Consider the following 25,734-nt stretch of genomic DNA (forward strand, 5'->3'; position numbering starts at 1 on the left):
AGTCTACAATAGTTGACTCGATACACAATAGTATATACAGTGATTATGCATCATCTTTGGAATTGTGTCAATGCTTCCTAGCACTCTGTATCCCTATTACTATTTGTAATATAAAATGCATTCTGTTGTGTTGAAAACAGAATATAGGAGGGCTGCTAAAACACGAGTCCCAGATTGACTCATTTGTGATTTAACAGGTATTTCCACATGAAGAACAAAATACAGAACGCCTTTTTTAAATCTGTTCATGATTGTGTACACTTCAAAGAGCCTACACATACATTTTGCTCTTCTATATTACCAATTCAGCAAAAACTACTCAAAATGACTCAAAAAATGAGGTTACATGGTACTTTCATTAAGCAGAACATGAATTAAAACAGAGTAAAATTAATTTCCATCTTCCTAGAAGGTACTGTAAATGGTGTGCTTCACTGACACCGAAGATGTCTGATGAGGAGACAGTAGTGACGCCCCCATTACCTCCAGCTTTCCTCCTTGCAGGACCACAGAAGACAGAACCTTCCCACTCAAGTGAAGTTAGGTAAGACAGCACAATTTGCTTTGACCCACAAAATAAGCTGAATTAATTTAATTCATTCTCCACCTTACCCTGCCTGTGCTAGGGTGTTCATGGAAGTACATTTGATTCTGAGGTACACCCTTCAGCCTTCACTTGGATGTCAGTGCCCTTTACTGTTGCCAAGAGTTACAGGGAATCGATGTGAGGGGGGAAAAAAGTTGTCTTGAGGTCATTTTTATATAACAGAAGCACCTGACATAACAGGATCTCGTATCAACACTGAGAAATGTATTCCACTGTTATGTATCAAGTGAAAACTTTCATAAAAATATTTGGTGATTACAAAAACAGGCATGTACAATCCTGGATCCATATATTAAGTGATCACGTTTTGTTTTCCTCAAGTCATATTCTAAATTACAGTGAAAATACTGGGAATATATTAAATATTATATCTAACAATAATCATATGAATAATGTGGTTTCCTAGTTCTCCCCACATCCTTCAAACATTTACTATTTAGTTTTGCAATTTTAAATTTGTTACAACTTTCTCTCAGCTATGTCATAAAGATTTGAAATCAACAGGAAGAGGACTTCTGAGAAATAATATAAATACACATATGTATATATTCAAATGTGTAGGTACACACACACACATGTTGTTTAGTGACCAAAGAAAACTCTGATAATGGGTTTAATACATTCATTACAGTAAAAAATAACAAAGATCAAATATTTATTCAGCCAAGATAAACTGTTAACCACTAATTGTATGTGCAGAATTATCACCTCACCTGACAAAGACTCAATTAAAAAAAAAAAAACTAGTCAAACAAGGCACAGTACATTTGGGATTCTGAACACTTACAATCTTGAATATTCAAAACCATTCTATGATAGCAAATTACTTACTGATGCTTTCACTTATAAGGATCACTTATCAACATCCTGAACTCTTTTTAAAAATCTTTTTGGATCAATACTCAGACTACAAGTAGCTTCCAATTCTAACTCATCTAAATTTGGACAAGGAAAAAAATATTCATGGTAAAACAAAGCTAGTACCTGCGAGGTAACTCTGTAATGGGTTCCTGGTGACTATTTTCCTCGTATTAATGATTCCATGACCTCTTCATATACATTCTACAAAATATCGTTTGCTGTAGAAAGAATCACTGACCTGCTTCAACTGCCACCAGGTAAGAATTGACTACGTTACGATGGTCCTATCATGTACACCAAAGGAAACAATCCCTTTCTTGCCACATAGTTGACTTCACTGCTTGAGAAAACTTCAATCAAATAATTATCTCAGCCTTCAAAACTCCTTCATGACTGCATTACCAAATGAAAGTATTTCATTTGAAATGTCAAAATACATTCTAATATGCAACATTCAATTTTTTTACATTAATAACTTGCCACCAATTTAGAAGTTAATTAAGAATGAATGAAATCTCTTTATTAAAAATACCACTGAACAAAGTGAACAGATTTTACCTCACCTTTCTTAAATGTTACATGATATTGGGTTGATTTTTATATATGGTAGCAAAGAATAATGGTTTTTGCTCACTTCTTATATTCATTTCTTTTTTGAGCCCAGTTTATTTGGCAAATAGATGAGACCAAGTTTATCATAAAGCATTATGAAACCTTAAGACAAGCTCATTTATTTTTTGCCACATTACTCATTCTTTAATAACTTGACCTAAAAATAGCTACTAAGAATTACTGTGAGGCTGGAGAATTATTTCTCTATTTTTCCCTTTCCACTCCTAGAAAACAGGCTCTTTACATGGCCAAGGATTCCTTGGGCTGCTACCCTTTCTCCCAGCCCCCCATTTGGTCTATTTTCTAAATGAGAGGCATTTAGTTACCATGGTAACAAGCTTTACATAAATAGGTCTACGGAGCACCTAGCTTATTCTAGCATTTGCTAATAAACATCGAATGAATAACAAAAGCAATACTCAGGCACTCATATTCAAGAGAAGAAAATATATATATTCCAAAACACATTCTACAAAGCCACACAAATGCAGGGTGTAATTCAAGAGCAAATCAACATGAACTATTCAACTGAACATTAATTCTAAGTAAATCAGAGCCTTGTTATTTTTTCTGCCATTATTTTTAGGTCTCCATAAATAAAAAAAAAATGAGACTACACATCGTTGGAGGACAAACGGGGGATAGATTTAAAATCATGTATGTCAATATTTGTTTATATGACTAAATCAATGAAGATATTAAAAGAAAATAAAGCAGTACTTTAGAGCTAGAGCTATGTTTTATTATAAACGGAGGAAAACTTTATTGCTTAATTGCAAAATCTAATAACAATGGTTTGCAAAATATCTTCGAAAACAACCAAACCAGAACTACTTCCACTGAGCCTCTATTTTGGTGGGTCAACTTTGCCAAGTACCACTTATATGACTAATGCAATGAGATCCTTCTTCGATAAAGGCCCTTCTGCCCCAGCTTTCATCTATCATTCACTTCATGGAATGCCTCTACTGTAAGGATGCCCATTTTTCAAGGTTACACCCTTCCTGGTGAAACCCAAATCCAGAGACTAATGGAGGCGTGAGTGTCAAGTACTGTCCTTTTAGGTCCAATGTGCCTTCATCCTGGTTCTCCAGAGCTCCCTCATGAAGAGAGCTGAGGCCCAATTATACACACCATTGGACTTCCCCTGTTGTCTTCTCTTTCCTTCCACAGAGTTTGATTCCAACACCATCCCTTAATCACTATTCTGAAAACTAACCTCTGCATTAAACTTAGCTTCTGGAAGAACTAAGGAATTAGGAGAAGCATAATAATGAAGTTGCAAGAACAATACCATTATTGTCTATGACTATTTAAGGAGGCAAAATAAGGGCACCTGGGCGGCTCAGTCCATTAAGTGTCCAAACTCTTGATTTCAGCTGAGTTCATTATCTCACGGTTTGGGAGACGCAGCCCTGCAAAGCCAGAGCCCTCAGCCTGCTTGGGATTCTCTCCCTGCCTCTCTCCCTGCTTGCGCACATGTTGTCTCAAAATAAGTAAATAAATATTTTTTTTTAAAAAAAAGGCAAAATAGAAAATCCGAATCCTTTAATAGCTAACAATGCTAATATTAGGTTATGGCCATAAAGAAAATCCTTACCCACTCAATCACACTGGTGTAGAAGGCTTATCTAAACTTGAAAGCTTAAAAATGTTAACAAAACCACCACAGCAGACAGCTCATGAGATTGGAGGTCAGGGGGATAGGTAAAGGTGGCTGGGCCCCGAGAATCCCCCTTCTGTGTCTGGAAGGCCTAAGCTATTCTGGCTCAAGAGGCAGGGTGCATCCTGATTCTACTGGCATGCTTCTTACTCTGCCAAGCCCCGACACCTGGACTACTGATTTTCTGCCTATTCTCTGAGTTCCAAACGTAGGCAGATATACCAGAGATATTGGCAGGTGGTAGAGGTACAGGTAAAAGCTGCCTGGGCCTCCTGACCCACCCCTCATGGCCCAGGGCATCCCTGACCGGTATTTGGAGGCATCAACAGCCCCTTCTGTTGTTAGCAGAACGGAGGCCTAGGACATCATCACTGTTCATGACGAGAAACAGCCACTGGGCAGCTTGCACAATGGGCAGTTTCTCAGGCTACCTCCTTGAGGAAATATCATACAAATGTAGAGATGAAAATGTGACCCGGAACCCACCATCCAATGTCTAACAATAGCAGCTGTTGTGGTAAAGAGAATGCTTCTGATGCTAGTACAGTGATTTCTTTTGAAAACAGATATACATTGACCCTCAATTTCATAAGGAATACAGTACCTTACAACATCTGTTAAGTTTTGTCTATAGTCTGTCAGAAAGAACAATTTCCCCCAGCGTAACTGCAAAAGGAATCCAGACTGCAGGATCCATACCTGACATCAAGGCAGATACACGTGAAAAAATACAGACATGTCAGAGACAACCAGGTCCACATGCATAATGTAATGATACAAACTCCCTGAAGTAACTGTCGAAGTAACTGTCGAAGAGTCCCTTTCAAATAACTTCAACGAAGAAACACTCTGTAGGCAAGAAGAGACTTTCCCAACAACACCTTCCAGGCCATAGCCTACTAGAGTTCCCCAGAAAGTCCCCGTTTTTAAATATATAACTTGTAGCACACATCGAACTTAAGCGAGGACTGATCATCACCTATGAGAAAACCTATAGGATGAACATGACATGAGCATTCAAAATCAACCCAAATGAGACTGCTAGTAATTCTCATTCAGTGACACAATAACTTATATACAGAAAATGTCACTCTTCTTCTCTTTACTTCGGAATGGATCCAAGTTCTAGTCTGTTTTTCCTGTAAGGAATCCAGTGAAGTACAACTGTATGTGACACTAGAGACACCATTTTTAAAGCTTCCAATGACCCACTGGGAGTGTTTCAAGGCCACCAGTGGAAATTCTCATAACTGTAATCCTGAGGAAAATATTCAAATTACAAATGTTTCTTCCATCAATGTATTTAAAGCCTGGATGGATCCAAGTTGAAGCTTGAAGGTGGCAAGTTCGATCTCTGGAACAATGTCAATCAGATGAAAATAACCTGCTGAGTCCCATGGCCAATGGGGTCACCCTTTCAAGATGGGTCCTTATTGTTTTAGTTACTTTGTCACTGTCAAGAACATAACTCATGCTGGGCATCACACAATTTAGCATTTGAGAGTACTCTCCATGATAACAGCAAGAGGTTATGTTCATTCTCCCTGAATTTGAACTAGTACTGAAATGGAAGCATACTTTCCTTTAAAGTTTTTTTCAAATCCGCCTTATCAAATGTGAAGTTCACCTTTTAAGATTTACAACACACAGAAGGGTAACTATTCAAAGAGTGGTTTGAGTATCACTAAGCGGTTAAATATATTACTCTTTACCAAAGTAGAACTCTAAGATAAGGCTCAGAGGGCTAACTTGGCGCTGACTTCTGTATCACTTCATTTTTATAGATGCTGGCATTTGGCTTCTTCCTTCTTTTTCATATTTAAGCCTTCTAAAGGGAAGGTTTTGGGTTCTAGCACAAAGCTGATGAAAGACAGCTAAGTGTTATACTGACATGTTTAAGACATTCAAAATAAGGGGAACGAAAAATCTGAAACACAAGTACTCTAAAAGATGAAAATCTGAAATGCTTAAATTAAGTTTTACCAATCAGTACAAGCCTGGTCTATAGAGGGATGAACAGTGCAAAGTTCAAACACTGCAAAATCAAGACAGCTTACACTTTCACATTTCATGTTCTACCCCTCTTTGAATCTGGCACTTCAAGAAATATTTAAAATGAGTGCTACTTTCATTTACTATTTTATAAAGTTGATCTTTGGTCTTCTGTTTCATGTTCAGGGTGTCGGTGCTTCTGTACTTAGGTACAATACCAATTTTCTTGTGCTGATTTATCCACTTAAAGGTAGGTTGGGAGTGTACACTTAAAGGATCAGTTCATATGCCATGCACTGTTCCTAACAGTGCTGACAACAGGTTTCTGTTTGTCTAGAAACCACAACAATAAACGTAAATTATCATTGATCTATAGATTAGGCATTGTACAATGACGTTTACATCACTTTGGGTTATTTCCTTGTGCTCTCGATATGCTTTTTGCCATTGTACAGATTAAAAGGAACATACATAGTTATATGGCCAAGGAGTAGGACTGCCAGAGTTTGAATCCTCATCCTATCTAGGTTTTTGCCACTTTGCATACTGCCTCTTTTGGCATCAGGAAATGATTTTCAAAAAGTACTTTCTATTGTTTCAAAATATATACCTAATGGTTCCTGGGTTAATATAGCTCCTATTCTTTTGGACTAAAACAGGACTGTTTTCTCAGAGCATACAAAGCCCGGCTAACACCAATTCCATGACAGACACCTCTTACTGCTCCTTTACCTTCTAGGGAACGGTTTCTACCTACCTACAAAATTGCTCCAGTTTGCCTTATGCCTCAGGCCCAATAATGATCACGTTGCCCTTCAGGAGCATTTTCCTAGGCATTCTCAGATTCCTATGTCTTACTGTCCTCCGACTGATGTCTGGGTTGTTTCCTGTTTTTCACCCCCATATCCTCCCCCAATTATTATGTGTAGTGGAAATTATTATGTGTAGAAAGGAAATGAGTGCCAAGAGACCCCAACAAGCACCCCAAAACTATAGAATCTTCTGTGTGACAGTCTATAAGTAATGCCAGGAAATGTTTCCTTTTGTTAAAAAGAGGCATTTTGGGATGCGCAGATGGCTCAGATGTTAAGTGCTGGATTCTTGATTTCGGCTTAGGTCAGCATCTCATGGTTCCTGAGGGCAAGCCCCACACGGGGCTCCACACTGACAGTGCAAAGCCTGTTTGACATTCTCTCCCTCACTGTGCCCATACCCCACTCACACGTGAGCTCTCTCCTCCTCTCTCTCAAAATGAATAAATATAAAAAAGAGACATTTAATAAGAAAAAATGCAGGTGCTTGGGTGGCTCAGTCGTTTGAATGACTGACTCTTGATTTTAGCTCAGGTCATAATTCCAGGGTCATGGGATAGAGCCACTGTGTCAGGCTCCGTGATGAGCATGGATGTCAATTTTATTTTTACTTATTTATTTACAGATTTTTTTTTATTTACCTAGGTCCATTTTTTGGACTGTGTAGCCTAAAGACCTATGCAGTTTATGATTATTTACTAATGTATGGTGAAGACAATGCTAATCAATAATATAAGTGCCTATTTTCAGCCAGCCTGCCTATCAATCTATAAATCATCTGTTTCTTTCGTTTCTTCCGTTAATGCTTCAGTGGGAAGAGTAATGGTGGCAGAGAGAGTTGAGATATCAGAGTAGCTTCTGTAGCCATAATTGGTTTTGTCATTGAAGGACGGCTTACTCCATGCATAAATTTACAACTACACAATTGAGGTATTTCTAAAGGTGACTCAAAAGTTTCCAAGAGACAAAGAACAAGAAATCACTTGCAAGAAAGGATGAATATTTTTCATCTTGCAATGTTTTAAAAAATAGATCCTAGAAACACACGTAAAGATAAGCCTGTCTTTTCAACCAACCATGCTGGGAAAATGATATCCACATGCAAGAGTCAAGTTGGACACTTACCATATGTGATACACAAAAAGTAACTCAAAATGGAATAAATAAATGTAACAGCTAGAACTCTAAACTGTAAAGCTCTTAGAAAACATACCAGGAAAGTTTCATGACATTGGATTTGGCAATGATTTGTGGAAATGACATCAAATTCACAAGCAACAAAAAAAGATAGATTGGACTAAATCAAAATAAAAAGTTTTATGCATCAAAGGACACTATCAATAGAGTGAAAAGGTAATCCACACAGTAGTAGAAAATATTTGTAAGTCATACATCAAATAAGGGGTTAATTTGCAGAATAAATAAAGAACTCCAATGGCTCAACAAAAAACAACCCAACCACACTATTTGAAAATATGCAAAGGGCTTCAATAGGTATTTGGTCAAAAAAAATATACAAATAGCCAGTAAACACATAAAATGATTTCACTATCATTAATTACTTAGGAAAGTGAGAATGAAAACCACAATGAGATACTACTTGACATCGTTGAGGATGGTTATTAGGTGATCAAATATTTTAATAAAAGTAAAAACAGAAAATAACAAGTATTCACAAAGATGTAGAAAAAATGGAACCCTTGTATAGTGCTGTTGAGAATGTAAAATCAGTATGAAACAATCAGGTACAATCAGTATGAGAATCAGTATGAGAATCAGTATGAGAATCAGTATGAGAATCAGTATGGTGGTTTCTCAAAAAATGAAACAGAATTAATTTATGTCTCACAGCAATTTCATGTCCAGATACATCCCCCAAAAACTTAAAGCAAAACTTCCAACAGATTTCTGTAAACCCTATTAATAGCAGCATTTTTCACAACAGCCAATATATGGAAGCAACCTATGTGTCCATTGATGACTGAGTGGATAAACAAAACATAATAAATACACACCACAAAATATGATTCATCTTCAAAAGAAACCTCAAAAGTGCCATGCTTAATTAAAAAGGCCAATCACAAGAAGCCAAATATCGTATGATTTCACTCATGTGAAATACCTACTCAAATTTAGAGAGACACAAAGTAGAATGGTGGTTGCAAGGGTCTAAGAGGAAAACATGATGGAAAATTATTGTTTAATGGGTAGAGTTTGAGTTGGAAAGATGAAAAAGTTCTGGAGATGGATATTGATGGTTGCCCAACAATGTGCATGTTTTTTTTTCACCATTTATTTTCAAGAGACAGACACAGTGAGAGGGGGGAGGTGCAGAGAGGGGGACAGCATCTGAAGCAGGCTCCAGGCTGTCAGTGGAGAGCCCGATGCGGGGCTTGAACCCACCAACAGTTGAGATCATGACCTGAGCCGAAGTCAGATGCTTAACCGACTGAGCCACCCAGGCGCCCGTAATGTGCATGTTTTCAATGTCACTGATTATGTGCTCAAATGTAAATTAAAATGATACATTGATAAATTTTATATTATGTATTTTTACCACAAGAAAAAGCCTAAGACTTACATTTAAATATTGAAAAATTCTGTTCTACGATTATGTAATTAAATATTTGACCCATATGTGAAAAAGTGAAATGTTGGAATCCAAAATGCTTTGAGTAATTTTAAAAACAAGATTAGCGTAAGTCTGACACTGAAAGTAAGTTATGGTTTAAGTACATTCAGAATTGTGTCAAGATATAAATAACTAATAGTAAACATAATCTTTCAGGAATGAGTCAAGAGCTTTCTTCAGAGTGCTAAGGAAATTTGTGATGGGGGTCAGTCTCATCTCCCTGCTCAGATTCAGAGGGAAATTAAAGAACTTAGTTTCTGAAATCAGAAAGATTAGTATATGCTAATAGAAGTAGGGAGTTAGCACAACATATAAGAGAAGAAAGGAGAAGAGTTGGAAATAATTAGGGAAAAGCCCGAGAGAGAGAGAGAGAGAGAGAGAGAGAGAGAGAGAGAGAGAGAAATGGACTAGGGCATCATAGTTTCAAGCTACTGTCATATGTATTTTTGATTTGCTGGAGGGCAAAATTATTTTATCTCCTGTTGTAGTTTCATCAATCTAAAATTGCAATGGTGCTCACAAATCAATTCTGATGATATCAATGTTTTGTGACACTTTAATTTAATCAGATCGCCATAATTAATTTTTCCAAGTCATTAAATCACCTTTTACAAAGCATATTACTTTTATTTCAATTATTAATTCAATTTAATGAACAGTTCAAGAGCTCCTTCCTCTATCTTTCCCTAAGCTATCTATATGCCTTCTTACACCCCACCAGTTCTTTTTAATTTCCAAAGAGCAATAGATTCAGGATATAAATGCAATAAACAAATAAGTGGGTTTAGCCTATCTTGAAACTTGCCCCAGAAGAATGAACACACTAATGGAACAGATCTCAAGAAACTACTTCTTAACACTAGACTGTGTGTAGACATGTGATGGTAAAGATAAAGAAACTGTTATTTCTAGTGTTGTACATTTTCACTGACCATGAAGCTAGTAATTTGATACTGTAAATTTCAAATGTCAAAAGAAGAAAACAAAGACAGAAGAGGCAGAAACAGGAGGAACTCTTGCCACCACTCCCCTAACATTTACCAGAAGAAATGATAGGAGATCTTTCAAAAGAAAGTCACAGAATGAGAAAGATACTTCTAAAGGTGGCACCAAGTCCAGAAACCATAAAAGAAGGTGGATATATTCAGATACATAAACAAGTTACTATTTGGCAGGATAGCATTCACAGTAAGCAACATCAAAAGAACTAGAAAAAACTGTATTTTTCACTCACTTGTGGCAAATCGGTAGTTTTCCCCCAGAGCCAGTGTGCCCCTGTTCTACTGCATTTGTTTCTGTGTCCACAAGATGGCCAACCTAAAGGCTGTCTTTCTCCTACTCCTGAGCTTCTGGTTAGGGCCTGAATCAAAGTTCTGGCCAATAGAGTTTGAAAGAGAGTAAAGGATACTGCCTTTCACTCTTGCCCTTAAAAAAAAAAAATTCTGGGTGCACTCCTTTGGACCTGTCCATTCTTCTTGAGCTCTGGGAATATTAAGAATTAGTGCTGTGATCTTAGGCCCATAAATGGAAGCCACATGTTGATTCAGAGACTGTGTCTCTAGTACAATCATGACAGAAACCAAAAATACTTTCAGTTCATTTAAATCGCTTTATTTTGGGGTTATATTTGAAAGAACAATAAAAGCTGTGTCCTAAAAACACATTTTTTTTTACATACTGATCATTTCCCTACTATATAAAAATCTCTTAAAATAAAAAAAAACTTAAGATTAACTATGCAACAGAAAAATTAGCAAATAGTTCCCAGAAAAGAAAAATAAAAATAAATCTTAAACAGATAAAGAGTTCCTCAATATCGCATTAAAGTAAGGAATGAAAATTAAGTTTCTATTGAAAGGGCATTTTCAACTACCAGACTGGCAAAGATCTAAGAGCATGCTGACACGCTATGTGCCTGAGTATAAGGGGAAAAAGGCACTCTAATGTATTAGTGATTGAAGCATAAAATGCATACAAATTGTTTGACCTAGGAAATGCACTCCTAGGAATTCATCATACAGACATAAATGTACACATGTGAAATGCCCTAAATGAAAAGTAATTTCTTTCAGCATTGTTTGTATTTGTAAAACATTAAAAGTGATCTAAAAATCCATTTGGGAGAGATGGGTTAAATAAATTATGGTACATCCAGATAATGAAATACTATCCTGTCATAAACACAGGTTAAAGGAGTCCCTTATGCACTGATATGGAATGACATCCAAGATATATTTAAGTGAAAAAAAATAGTGAACGGTATATATAATATAGTCTATAATTCATACAAAATTAGAAAAATATATATTTAGACTTGGTTGTATAGTCAGAAAACTTATAATACATTTGTAAAAGGATAGTGAAGAAACTGGTAACCTTATTTACCACTGGAAAAGGAGAGTAGGTGATTGGTTGATAGGAGGTGAAGGGGCCACATCACCTACTTCTAACTTTTAAATTTTAAATCGTATGACTGTATCATTTATTCACAACCAAAATTAAAATTAAGGTAGTATAATTACAGTTAAATAATTTTTTGCATTATTAACAAAATCAAAACTTTACACTATGGAACAGATCCTATCTATATCCAAATACTATAGATAAAACACACTAATAAATAAGTCAGTCAAAATGTTGATCCTTTTCCTTTGTAAAGCTAATTAACGATGCTAAATGCAACAAAAATAAAGCAGTAAGAATGAATATTCTTAACACACGGATTTAAACACATTAATATGAGAAAGAGATCAAGTTTCAAGAAACAAAGGACTTTTACAAGTGGGAGAAAAATGAGACTAAATATATGAGGATACAGGTCATCTGTCGTCTTAACTTTTTTTTAAGTTTGTTCATTTTGAGAGAGGCAGAGAGCACATGTGCGTAAGTGTGGGCGGGGCAGAGAAATGGAGTAAGAGAGAAACCTAAGCAGGCTCTATGCCCTCAGCTCAGAGTGTGAGGCAGGTCTCCATCTCACTGTGACATCACGACCTGAGCAGAGATGAAGTGTCAAACACTTAGCCTACTGAGCCACCCAGGTGCCCGTGTTCTCTTAACTGTGTCTTCCTTAGGTTACAATGTTGGCATGTAGTCTTGTTTTCAGGATTTAGAACAAAATAGCAATCAGGTGCCTGGGTGACTCAGTCGGTTGAGCGGCGATTTTGACTCAGGTCACGATCTCACAATTTTCAAGTTCGAGCCCTGCATCGGACTCTGTGCTGACAGCTCAGAGGCTGGAGCCTGCTTCAGATTCTACATTTCCTCTCTCTCTCTCTGCCCCTCCCCTGCTCACTCTGTCAAAACTGAATAAACGTTAAAACATTTTAAAAAAAAGAACTTAGTGTCTACTTATACAGATATTCATTGTGAATATTATGTGTTAAAGATTAGATTCATCCTATCATATTTATAAAGAATAAGCAAAGCTTCCTGAAGAATATTTAGAATTTTAAATATCCATATAATAAGCCACATAGCTTTAGGCAACTTAGAAACATCCCCTAATTATACATAGGGATTTTCAATATGTGATGCTTGGAAAATATACAACAGAACTATTCTTTATCTCAATGAGGGGACAGGATGGAATAAGTATGTCCCAAAACATTAGAAGGCAAAGTTATTACATCTTCTGATCTTTCTCCAACTTAAATGTCTTCAGTGGCAAATGTCAATAACGGCATCCTCGACAAATAATGCATATTCTCAGGTCCCACTCATGACCTACTGAATCAGAAACTGTCCGAGTACTAGGGAGAAATGTGTTTTTAAACAACACTCCCTGTGCCTATGGTTTGACAACTACTGTTTTGCCTCCTTCTCTGTTTGAAACTATTTTTTTCCCATTCCCTTCCCCCAGAGTCCTCTGTTAAGTTTCTCAAGTTCCACATATGAGTGAAAACATCTATGTGTCTTTCTCAGAATTATTTTACTGAGCATAAGACCCTCCAGTTTCATCCATGTTGTTGCAAATGGCAGGATTTTATTCTTTCTCGTTGCCAAGTAGTATTCCATTGTATATACAAACCACATCTTCTTTATCCATTCATCAATTGATGGACATTTGGACTCTTTCCATAATTTGGCTATTGTTGATACTGCTGCTATAAATATTGGGGTACATGTGCCCCTATGGGCACTCCTGTATCCTTTGGATAAATTCCTAGTAGTGCTCTTGCTGGGTAACAATAATTCTAGTTTTAATTTTTTGAGGAACTTCCACACCAGATTGGCTGTACCAATTTGCATTCCCACCAACGTCCAAGAGGGTTACATTTCTCCACAACCTGGCCAACATCTCTTGTTTCCTGAGCTGTTGATTTTAGCCACTGTGACCAGTGTGAGGTGGTATCTCAGTGTGGTTTTGATTTTTATTTCCCTGATGATGAGTGATGTGGAGCATCTTTTCTTGTGTCTGTTGGCCACCTGGATGTCTTCTTTCGAAAAGTGTCTGTTCATGTCTTCTGCCCATTTCTTCACTGGATTATTTATCAGGTATGGAGTCTGGTAAGTTCTTTAGAGACTTTGGATACTAACCCCTTATGTTATAGGTCATTGGCAAATATCTTCTCCCACTCCGTTGGTTGCCTCTTAGTTTTCCTGACTGATTCCTTTGCAGTGCAGAACCTTTCTATCTTGCTGAGGTCCTAGTAGTTCATTTTTGCTTTTATTTCCCTTGCCTTTGGAGACATGTCAAGTAACTACTTGCTGCAGCTGAGGTCAAAGATGTTGTTGCCTGTTTTCTACTCTATGGTTTTGATGGTTTCCTGTCTCACATTTAGGTCTTTGATCCATTTTGAGTTTATTTTTGTGTATGGTGTAAGAGAGTGGTCCAATTCCATTCTTATGCATGTTTCTGCCCAATTCACCCAGCACTGTAAGAGATTCTTAAATACAGAGAACAAACTGAGGGTTGATGGAGTGGGGAGGGGAAAACGGGTGATGGGCATTGAGGAGGGCACTTGGGACTAGCAATCAGTTTTTTTTTTTTTTTTTTAAGTGATGAAGTATGGGAATCTACTCCCAAAGCCAGATCACTCCATATACACTGTATGTTAGGTAACTTGACAATAAATTATGTATTTTTTAAACAAGTACAAAAAAAAAATAGAACAAAGATAATGCAGAGTTCCCAGTATAATGCTAAGAACCACCAAGGGGTACTTATCAAATATACATTATACCACCGTTTTAACTTAATAGTAGGAATAGGAATAGTAAAAATCACCATGTCAATATTAATTGTCAGATTCAGACCAAAAAATTTACATAAAACAGTATTACCAAAGTTTTAAATATGACATATTAATTTAAAATTTTATTATATTTTATTTTATTTTGAGATAGAGAGGAAGAGAGCATGAGCAAGAGGAGCAGAGGCAGAAAAAGAGGGAGAGACAATCTTATCAGGATCCATGCTCAGTGCAGAGCCTGATATGGGACTCGATCCCACAATACTGGGATCATGACCTGAGCAGAAAACAAGAGTTGGACACTCAACTGCATGAGCCAGCCAGGTGTCTCATGATGTATGAATTTAGATTATGTATCTGTATCTATTGAACAGACTAATCACATATGACTTAAAATATTTTTGTTTTATGTACTTTCAGACTAAATTCTTTTATCAAATCACTCTAATAGCAAGTATTAAAGAAGACACATTGACCTCTCATGAAAAATATCCAGCAAGCATGTATGCACTTATAATGACATTTGTGCTACATCATTTTATGAGGAAAACACACTCCACTTAAGTTACCCTATTTTGCATATCTGTTCCAATGCTTATGAAGAGTAATGACCGTGGAGGTGGCAAGGAGGCATTCGGGGCCACTGAAACTTTGAAAAACTACCTCAGTGTTTGAATCTCACATAGTTATAGCCCACATCCATCTTTTCAACCATAATAATTTGAATATAGAATCTCTTTTGTTCAAAAGAGACAATTTATCTTTAACATACTTTTCACACACACACACACACACACACACACACACGTTAAGTAATTTTTTAAGTTTAAATCATGGGGAATAAACACCCGGACATCATAACGTGGTATTTAAAATGGGCATCGGCATTTCAAAAACAGGTATTTATCAGATTCCCCCTTTTGATACTAAAATATGACTAAAGTGTTCTCTCATTTCTATGCCTGTATTTTCCATTCTAACTACCTGTGCCTTTCTTTTATTCTTCTTTCGTCTTCTTGCATTTTACACAGAAAGTTGCTCTTCTAACTATGAGAAATTCCTGATCCCTGTGTCAACCCACTCCTAGATTATTCTAAATCATTTTCAATGACTTCCTTAGTCACCAGTTTGGTCTTCTTACTCCTGAATTTTTAATGACTTTCCAGTTATTTACGGAGTAAAGGTAATAATAATACATTTAAATCTGCAATGGAATTCAAAGTTTTGCTTTGTTTTGTTTTTTAGATCAGTCTGCCTTTTTACATAAAACTGACACCCAGCTAGTTTACAAAACCCATAAGGGCAATTCAACACACTAGTGTTGAGAACCAGTGTCCTAGGGCTTAGTCCACTACTCTCACCAAATATCATCATAAATATGAAGTCAAGAAATTTACTTAATTTCTTCAACAAAGGTGCCAAGAATATACAATGGGAAAAAATACTTTTTCCAGCAATGGTACTGGAAAAGCTAGATAGTCAAATGCAGAAGAACGAAATTGGATCCTTACCTTACCTCATATACATAAATCAACTCAAAATGAAATAAAGACATAAAGTTAAGATCTCAACCTACTGAACTCCTTCAAGCAACTTAGGGAAAAATCTTCATGATATTGAGCATGGCAAGGATTTCTTGGATATGGCACCAAACGCACCAATAGCAAAAACAAAAATGTAACTGGGACTACATCCAATTAAAAATAATCCACAAAGCTGGGGTGCCTGGGTGGCTCATTCGGTTAAGCATCCGACTTCAGCTCAGGTCATGATCTCACAGTTCGTGGGTTTGATCCCTGCATCAGGCTCTGTGCTGACAGCTCAGAGCCTGGAGCCTGCTTCAGATTCTGTGTCTCCAACTCTCTGTCCCCCTCCCCGGCTCACACACTGTCTCTCTCTCAAAAATAAATAAACGTAATTTTTTTTAAAATCATCCACAAAGTAAATCAACAGAGTGAAAAGATAACCTATGCAATGGGAAAAATATTTACAAACCATTTATGTATAAAGGGATTAATTTCCATAATACTAAAGAAACTCTTATAAAAGAACAGCAAAAAAATAATAATCTAGTTTAAAAAATAGGTGTAGGACTTGAACAGAAGTTTCTCCAAAAACATGCCAGTGATCAACAAGTACATGAAAAAGTTTCTTGACATCACTCATGATCAGGGAAATGCCAATGAAAACCACAGTGAGTTATTACCTCACTTATGGTATGATGGCCACTGCCAAAAAAAAAAAAAAAAAAAAAGAAAGAAAAATGCTGGTAATGATGAGAAAAAAAGGAACACTTGGACACTGCTGGTGTGAATGTAAACTGGTGCAACCACCTTGGAAAATTGTAGAGAGAGGTACCTTAATAAAGTGAAAACTAGAACTACCATATAATCCAGCAATCCTACTTGTAGGTATTTACCCTGAATTAGTAAAATCAGGGTCTCGAAGAGATACCTGCGTTCTCATGTTCCCTGTAGTATTATTCACAACAGCCAAGAGGTAGGAAACCTAAAAATACCCATTAACACATGGATGGGTTAAAAAAAAAAAAAAAGTGGTATCCACATACAGTGGAATATTACTCAGTCATAAAAAGGAAACCCTGTTAGTACAACATAAACCTTGAAGACACTACGCTAAGTGAAATAGACCAATCAAGGAGGACAAATACTACATGATGCCACATATTTAAGTTATCTGCTCAAATTCATCACCACAGAAAGTAAAATGGTGACTGCCAGGGCTGGGAGAAGGGGGAAAAGAGAATTGCTGTTCAATGGATATAAAGTTTCAGCCAAAGAAGATGAAAAAGTTGTATGTATCTGCTATAAAATCAGTGTGATTACAGTGAAGAATACTGTACTCTAAAAAATTTATTGAGTATGGATCTCATGTTACATGTTTTTTTCTGTAATAAATCTAAAAGAAATTGCAGAAACCAGAACCTAGTAATAGCCTTATTACTAAAAATAATGTGTACAGGCTATACCCCCTACCATACCATTTGGTTTAGTACAATTGCAGCCTCTACAGTAATAGCTCTTTTACCCAAAAGGGATTTAAGCCATTTTCTCACAAATCCCTAACATGTATTCTCTCTAGTTCACGGACACTTCAGTAAAGATGGCAAATAGCACTTTAAGAAAGCAGACAAGCACCGGGTTGAGGGGGGGGCAGTGACACAATTTAAAGTGGTATGTATAAATACCATTAAGTAGCACAATTTCACCTTAAAACCAAGTGTGTGTAACTGCAAACATAGCACAAGTTTAATTTAAGTGCTGATATTTCTTTCTCTTCATGGACTCTTCAACTTATGGCAAGATCATTGGCTATGTTCTTTTTTTTTTCCTATCTCAAATAACTAGCAAGATCAGATGTTCAATGTAGAAGAGGGCTCATTTTCAATGTAAAACTGAAATTCAAATATCACCATTCCTTTCAACAGAATCCTATGTAACATGAATAATTTGGTTAGTAAAACTAGTACAACATTGATAAATATCGGGAGACCATAAATACTAGTTTACTTTAACCTTCCTATTCTTCCCTCTCATTGTACTATCTTATTTTGTATAACTGGTATAGAAGATCCAATAAAATTCAAAAACAAAATGTACACAAATTGATTTGAAATATAAAAGAAAAAAACGGAGAAAAAGCAAGAAAAACAAAGCCATATAGTAGCAGGAAATTAACACTTATCTTTGAAGGTGTATGCATTTTCAAGTGTTTTCCTCAGCATGTGCTTAGCCTCACGTGAGGGACAACGCAGTGCAGAAAAGGAACGTACGCTGCACAATCGTGCCACTTGCTACCTGTGAGGCCTTAGAGGATTCAAGCTAATCTTTATACCTTCAGTTTCTGTAGCCACGAAATAGGGACATTACCATAGAACTTAGCAACTTATGCTAAAGATTAGAGATTTTATATGTTGGCACATCTGGCGATAACTCCTTGTCGAAGATGTGCTGCATTGGAAATGTATAATTTTTTTACTCAATAATAACTAATAGTATGGTCCTATTATCCTGATTGTTTGTATGAATAATGTTTGCCCATTGACATTCTTTCTTGACTTCATATTTTAAAGAAAAATATCTTATTCCCTTGGCTCTCCTATCACCTAACCTTCTCAAATCTTGGTTTGTAGACATACATGGTACATTTAACTAATTATACTTGATTCTAATATTCTCCACCATGTCCTCCCTTCTCAACTCCCACGAACTGAATAATGTTTTGTGGGGCTTCAAGTTTATACAATTTCAGTGGTGTTGTTTAATAAGCATGTATAAAATTTTGCATGCAAAAATAAAGATAATGTTTGCTTATTATGTGAAAGGAAATCACAGCAAACTTCAAAAAGCTGACATGCATCACAAAAAACAAAAATTCAGAAAAAACATTTTTACTGCTTCACTGCTTGCAACATTTCTCTAGCACTTTTTCTTACATTTTTTTCTGCAAATTGTGATCCTCTTTTAACATGACAATGACTTTGTATCCTTTTGTACATATGACAACATGAATATTGACAGTTCATATAACTCATGAATACTGAGTACTCTGGGATATGGCATATTTTTGTATTGTATAAAATGTATATTTCAGTGTTCTGACTCACACTGATAATATTTAAAATGAGAATGTTGTCATATTTGAGAAACCACTCTTAAATGGACTCTACAATTTCAGTGTTTTTCAAATTTGCTTGTTCTGTACGTGATTCTAAATATTTTCAATTGGTGACACTTATTAACCTATGTGCTGGAAATACCTCACTGTGGTGGCCTAAGTCCTAAGTTACCTTTGTTGGTATCAGCATTTTTCTCTCTAATCGGCAAAGAATCTAATTATATTTCAATGCAATTCATATAACTCACTCCCTCTTCATTAATTGGATCATCAGACAAATATGAGAGCTTGCTCATTACTTCTAATAAAAATTGATCTCTTCCTATTATTTTTATTCCTTTTTTGTTATACAGTATTTTTTACAACAAAATTATTTCTACTGAGCTCATGGATCTTCATTACTTCCATTTCATCTTGCACTTGACATCTACTTGAATCCTATTTCTTTAATAGAAACGTTAACATGCAAAGGAAGAGACACTTCATGTACTCCAAACCAAAAACCTGTTCTCTACCCTTATTTTATCAAAATCCATCTTTTCAAATTACAGGTGAAAGGACATAGTCCCAGCTCTACTCATCTTCAGCCACATCGCCAACATATGCATTATTGTCCAACATGAACAGAAGTGTGTATGTGCACAAGAGGATTCGTAATGAAAACAGTCATGTTAATAACGTATTATATTTTACATCTGCATTGTTGACAAACACATATGAGCAAAGAAACATTTAGCTAAGTGCACCTTCCAGCCCTCAGTGCTCAAGCTTCAGTATAAATTTGTGATTATTTCCTTCATCTTCATGACTTTGAACGTGGACACATATTTTTTTTTTGTCTCAATGAGTGTTACGTTTATTTTTAATTTTGCTTATTCATATTTAAAATTCAATTGTGATTAACATTAGTTTCAGGTGTATAATATAGTGATTCAACTACTGTATATGTTACTCAGTATACTCCCTAAGTGTATTGTTAATCATCTTCACCTCTTTCACTCATGCTATTACCTACCTCCCCTCTGGTAACTATCAGTTTCTTGTCTGTATTTAAGACTCTTGTTTTTTGGGTGTTTTTTGGTATTGTTGTTCATTTGTTTCTTAAATTGCATACATGAGTGAAATCACCTATTTGTGTTACTCAGACTTAAGGACTTCATCTAGTATTATACTATAGATATACCCATGTTGCTGCAATCTTCAAGGTTCCTTTTTTTTTTTTTTTTTTTTTTTTTAGGGATGAGTGATATTCCATTGTATGTAAGTATACCACATCTTCTTTATCCATTGATCTACTGATGGACACTTGGGTTGCTGCCATAGATTGGCTATTATAAATAATGCTACAATCAACATAGGGGCGCATGTATCTTTTTGAATTAGCGTTTTCGTTTTCTTTGGGTAAATGCCCAGTCGTGGAATTCCTGGTAATTGTATTTGTAGTTTTGTGAGGAACCTCCAAATTGTTTTCCACACTGGCTGCACCAATTTGCGTTACCACCAACAGTGCATGAGGGCTCCTTTTCTCCACATCCTGGCCATCACTTGTTATCTCTTGTGTTTTTTATTTTAACCATTCTGACAGTCATGAGGTGTTATTATAGTTTTGATTTGTATTTCCCTGATGCTGAGACATGTTGAGCATCTTTTCATGGCTGTTGGTTATCTGTAGGTCTCTTTTGGAGAAATGTCTGTTTATGTCTCCTGTCCATTTTTAACTGAATTTTTTTTGGTGTTAAAGTTTTTGATATATTTTGAGTATTAATCCTCTATTGTATATGTAATTTCCAAGTATCTTCTCCCATTTAGCAGGTTGCCTTTTTATTTTGTTCATGGTTTCCCTCACTATGCAAAAGCTTTTTACTGCAGTTTAGTCCCAATAGTTTAATTTCACTTTTCTTTCCCTTGCCTCAGGGGACCTATCTAGGAAAATGCTGCTATATAAACTTAGCCATCTATCTTATAACCCAGGATAAATGCTCTGTTTTGCAAGTTTAGGTCTTCTCTAAGTCTTTTCCTTCAGAGCCATACTGTGTGAACAATAGTCCTCTCAGCCAATTACAATATGCATTCTCATCCTGATGCTATATATATTAAACTAAATCCTGAGTTTAACAAAGATTTCCTACTTAGAAAATACAGTCATACTTTCCTTCTCAAACACATGACAACACTATAGTGTTTTACCCTTTAATTTGTTATTCTCAAAAGTCTATCTTCCTTCTTTCCTTACTCTTCTGGTGTCTAATTCATCACCCTCCTGGTTATTTTTACTTGGTTCCCTTTACTGGCTTTTCTTCCTCTTCTTTAGATAGAAATCTCTCTCATGACTCTTTGTCCTTGACCATCTCCCTTCCTCACTCATAATTTTCTCCCTAGACTTCATCCACTCATTTTAACTACCACCAATTTTCTGAGAAATCCTCAAATCATACTTTTAGCCAAAACTATTTGCTCTAGCCCATATGGCCACAGGTTATTAAAAACTCAGAGTATCCCCAGATGAACTAACCTCTTCTAAATTGCCTCTTCCTTGTATATTTTGTATCTCAGTGAACATCACTCAAGTAGCCGTGTTCCAATATGGAAATCATTTTGCTTATCCTTTTACTTCAGCCATCTTTATTTTGGGGGATTCCATATAGGGTTCTCTATTCAGAAGCATAATTATCCTTTTCTCCTACTCAGGTGCAAAGGGATTATGTTTGAGAATTTATAGTGGGACCCATTCCCATTTTCTTCTTCTTATTTGTGTGAATTAACTTTCACTTTTATGTGTTGGGTGAAATTTAAAGTTTCGACCAAACCAGAATGGTATCTTTAAGCAAAAAATACTGTTTGTTCCTAAAACAACAAACAACTTTCTTTCGTGTACATCCAGCTCTGAGCTGTTAGTCATAGGCTACTCCCAAATGCTTTCTGATCCATTATTGCTGACATTCCCCTAGGTCTTGCATGGAATTTCTGAGATGAGCCAGGAAATGGATCAAAGGTCAGCACCCTACTGGTAGCAATCAGAGATCAAGTCAAACTTGATTGTTGATTTAACCAATTTCTTACTGGCCATCAGGGATCTTGGGGTGGAGGCCCACATAGGGAGGCAAGCACCTTTAATACCAAAACTGAGGACAAGCTGTCTCTGTCAAATGATTACTAACTGGAGTTTAGGTAATGTGCAAGTTTGGGTTGGTTGTAGATTGAGCTATCTTAGCATTTGACAGAAGTAACCTTACTGAGAAATGTAGGTTTTTGATGCGTGTGTGTGTGCGTGTGTGTGTGTGTCTGTGTATGTATGTGTTTGTGTGTCACAGTGTACGTGTGTGTGTTTAAGAGTATATGTGTATGGGACGGGGGAAGTGGGACAGGGATAAAAGGAGGGAGACCTAGAAAGACAAAGTAAAATAGTAATAAAACGAAAATAAGAAAAAAATATTTCGGCCTTCTTTTCTGGTACCACCATTATCATTAAACACTGTAACCATCTGCAACTCTTCCAAATCTCTCTCTAACCCTTTTTCTTTTCGACACCATCTGCCAATGGCCTTGAGGCTTCCACCACTATTTCGCCTTGATTGTTAGAAAAATCTACTACCAAATATCCTTCCTCTGAGTTCTCTTTATCATTGAAATCAATCTGTAACTCTTCCATACTTGACTTGTTAAAACACATTTGTTTACATATTCCCTCCCCCATTTTGAAATTATTCAGGGTAATCCTACCAACTTAAAATCAAAAAACCAAAAACTTTGATGTCTTAGCCATTAGAGAGGCTTCAATTAACAAAGACCATATAACGTGGGTGGGTAAACATACAATAGGGATTTGTGAGTGTGATAAAATACTTCTATTACTTAGATACACATATAAAGCAGAATGATAAAATTGTTAGAATAAGAGAAATATGTTTGGGTAGTTTCTTAATACTTCAGACAAGAATCAGAACAATAAAATTATGTAAGCTTTCACTGGCAAAAGATATTTTATCTGCATGGTTTAAGGCAGGAAATGAGCGAAAATTAAACAAGAAATATAATGTGTGAAAAAAATAAATAAGGGGCAGAAATAAATCATATTTAACAGTATGAAAAGTGACAATTCATTTTATATGGTTAGTATACAAATGTGGTTCTATAATATTTTATAGATGTTTAAAAAAATATAGCCTTACTTCACATAAACATACAAATCCTATCTTACCCAAACAAATCCAGTAATAATACTTAAGACACATTATTTGAAGTACAGTTTTTGTTAAGAAAGCACTGTAAAAATCTATAGATTCAACATTAGCAAATCTATGAATGTAATTTTCCATTTTAAATTTTAAAGAAGTGGGGCGCCTGGGTGGCTCAGTCGGTTAAGCGGCCAACTTCGGCTCAGGTCACGATCTCGCGGTCCGTGAGTTCGAGCCCCGCGTGGGGCTCTGGGCTGATGGCTCAGAGCCTGGAGCCTGCTTCTGATTCTGTGTCTCCCTCTCTCTCTGCCCCTCCCCCGTTCATGCTCTGTCTCTCTCTGTCTCAAAAATAAATAAAACGTTAAAAAAAAAATTTTTAATTTTAAAGAAGAAATACAGGGGCACATGGGTTGCTCAGTAAGCTGAGCATCCAACTCTTGATTTTGACTCAGGTGATGATCCCTGGGTCATGGGATTGGAGCCCCACATCAGGATCTGCGCGGAATGTGGAGCGGGCTTAAGATTCTCACTATCCCTCTGCCCTCTCCCTAGTGTACACGCATACATAAACACACACAGACACACACACACACACTCTCTCTCTCAAGTAAAAAAAAAAAAAAAAAAAAGGAGAAATATAACTATCTCAATAGAATTATCCTAATAATTTGCATCAAGGAGAACTTACTGAATTTGACAGTTATACACCTCCAGTCTAGAATAAGAATCATTCTTCTTGGACAAACTTGAGATACGTTCTCTTTAAAATCACAAGGATGGTACTTGCCATAATTTTTTAATACAGTACTTTTGCCCCTGACCATTGATATAAAAGAAGAAAAAAACAAAGCTGAGGATTAGAATGTAAGAATCCAAGTTCTTTAGATGTTATACTAATCTACACAGAACCTAACAAGCACAGACAAGCCACTTTATAAGCTTACTGGTCCCAAATCATTCTACCCAGCAAGAGGTGTAGGTGGGAAACTGGAGGTCACATACTCACTGCCAGCCACATGATATTAAAGTTTCAACAGCACAGCGAAACAAAAATGTGGTCTGCTAATGTTTGGTGGCTACCATAATCACTCCAAATAGCTCTTTCATCCCAGGATGCTAAGGGAGATTAGAACAGCCACTTGGCCACTGCACCTACTGCTAGAGCAATTCTGCAAGGCAGAGCTGTGGAGATACAATTGCAGTCAGTAACTCACATGCCAGGGCCTCCTACTCTTCCTGCTCTGTTTCCACAGATTTTGTTTAATAAATTCTCAATTTGTTGTTATACTCTGGATCAATCTCCAGAAATTTTATGTGATTGACTTTGCTGTTACTAGCTTAAAAGTTGTCTGTCCAAGGGCAGCTGGGTAGGTTAGTCAGTTAAATGTCTAACTCTTGATTTTGGTTCATGTCCTGATTTCCTGGTTCTTGAGTTTGAGCCCTACTTTAGGCTCTGTGCTGACAGCATAGAGACTGCTTGGGATTATCTCTCTCTCTCTCTCTGCCCCTCTCCTGCTCGCTTGCTCGCTCTTTCTCGCTCTCTCAGTAAGTAAACAAACCAACAAGCAAACTTAAAAAAAGATGATCGTCCAAGAGAGAATGTTCTGTTAACTCCTCCTGTCCACCTTTTCCAAAGTCCTAACAAGCCACTGAGTGTGAATGCATAAACTACCCCAAGTAGAGCCATCTAGGTAAGCTTAGTCAACCCATGGATTAGAGATAATAATATACTGCTGTTTTAAGCAAATAATTTTGGGGTAGTTCATTTTTTAAAGGTATAATAGTCAAATATTATACTAGTTTCAGGTGTCCAAGGCAATCATTTGTTGATTGTTACACTTTGAAATAATCACAATAAATCAGTCACCACCCACCATGTCAACTGCTTTCCCTTGTCTTTTCATCAAGGTTCATTCTCTTGACAATTTTTAACTATCTACTACAGTACTATTGACTGTAATCACCATACCCTATGTTACCTTATTTTATAAATGGAAATTTATACCTCTTGACACCCTTTCCCCATTACTTCCATCCCCCAACCACTCTCCCCTCTGGCAACCAGCATCCTGTTTTCTGTATCCATGAGTTTTATTTGTTCATTTGTTTTATTTTTTAGATACCACATAAGTGAAACCATGGTATTGGTCTTTGTCCTTATTTTGCTTAGCATAATACCTTCAAGGTCCATCTATATTGTCACAAATGGCAAGGTTTCCTTTTTATTTATGGTTGTATAGTATTCCATTTTTTTGGTATACACACACACGCACACACACACACCACCTTCTTTACCATTCATCCAATGATGGACACTTACCATGTTTCCTTATCTTGGCCATTGAGAAAAAAAAAAACTGCAATGAACATAGAGGCATATATATTATTTCCATTTAGTGTTTTCATTTTCTTGGCCTAAGTACCTAGTAGTGAAATTGCTGGTTCATATGGTAGCTCTAGTTTTAAAATTTGAGGAACTTCCATACTGTTTTCCATAGTGGCTGCACTAATCTACATTCCTACCAACACAGCACAAGTGTTTCCTTTCTT

This window comes from Panthera tigris, chromosome X (assembly GCF_018350195.1).
Source record: "Panthera tigris isolate Pti1 chromosome X, P.tigris_Pti1_mat1.1, whole genome shotgun sequence".
In the NCBI taxonomy this organism is placed as follows: Eukaryota; Metazoa; Chordata; class Mammalia; order Carnivora; family Felidae; genus Panthera; species Panthera tigris.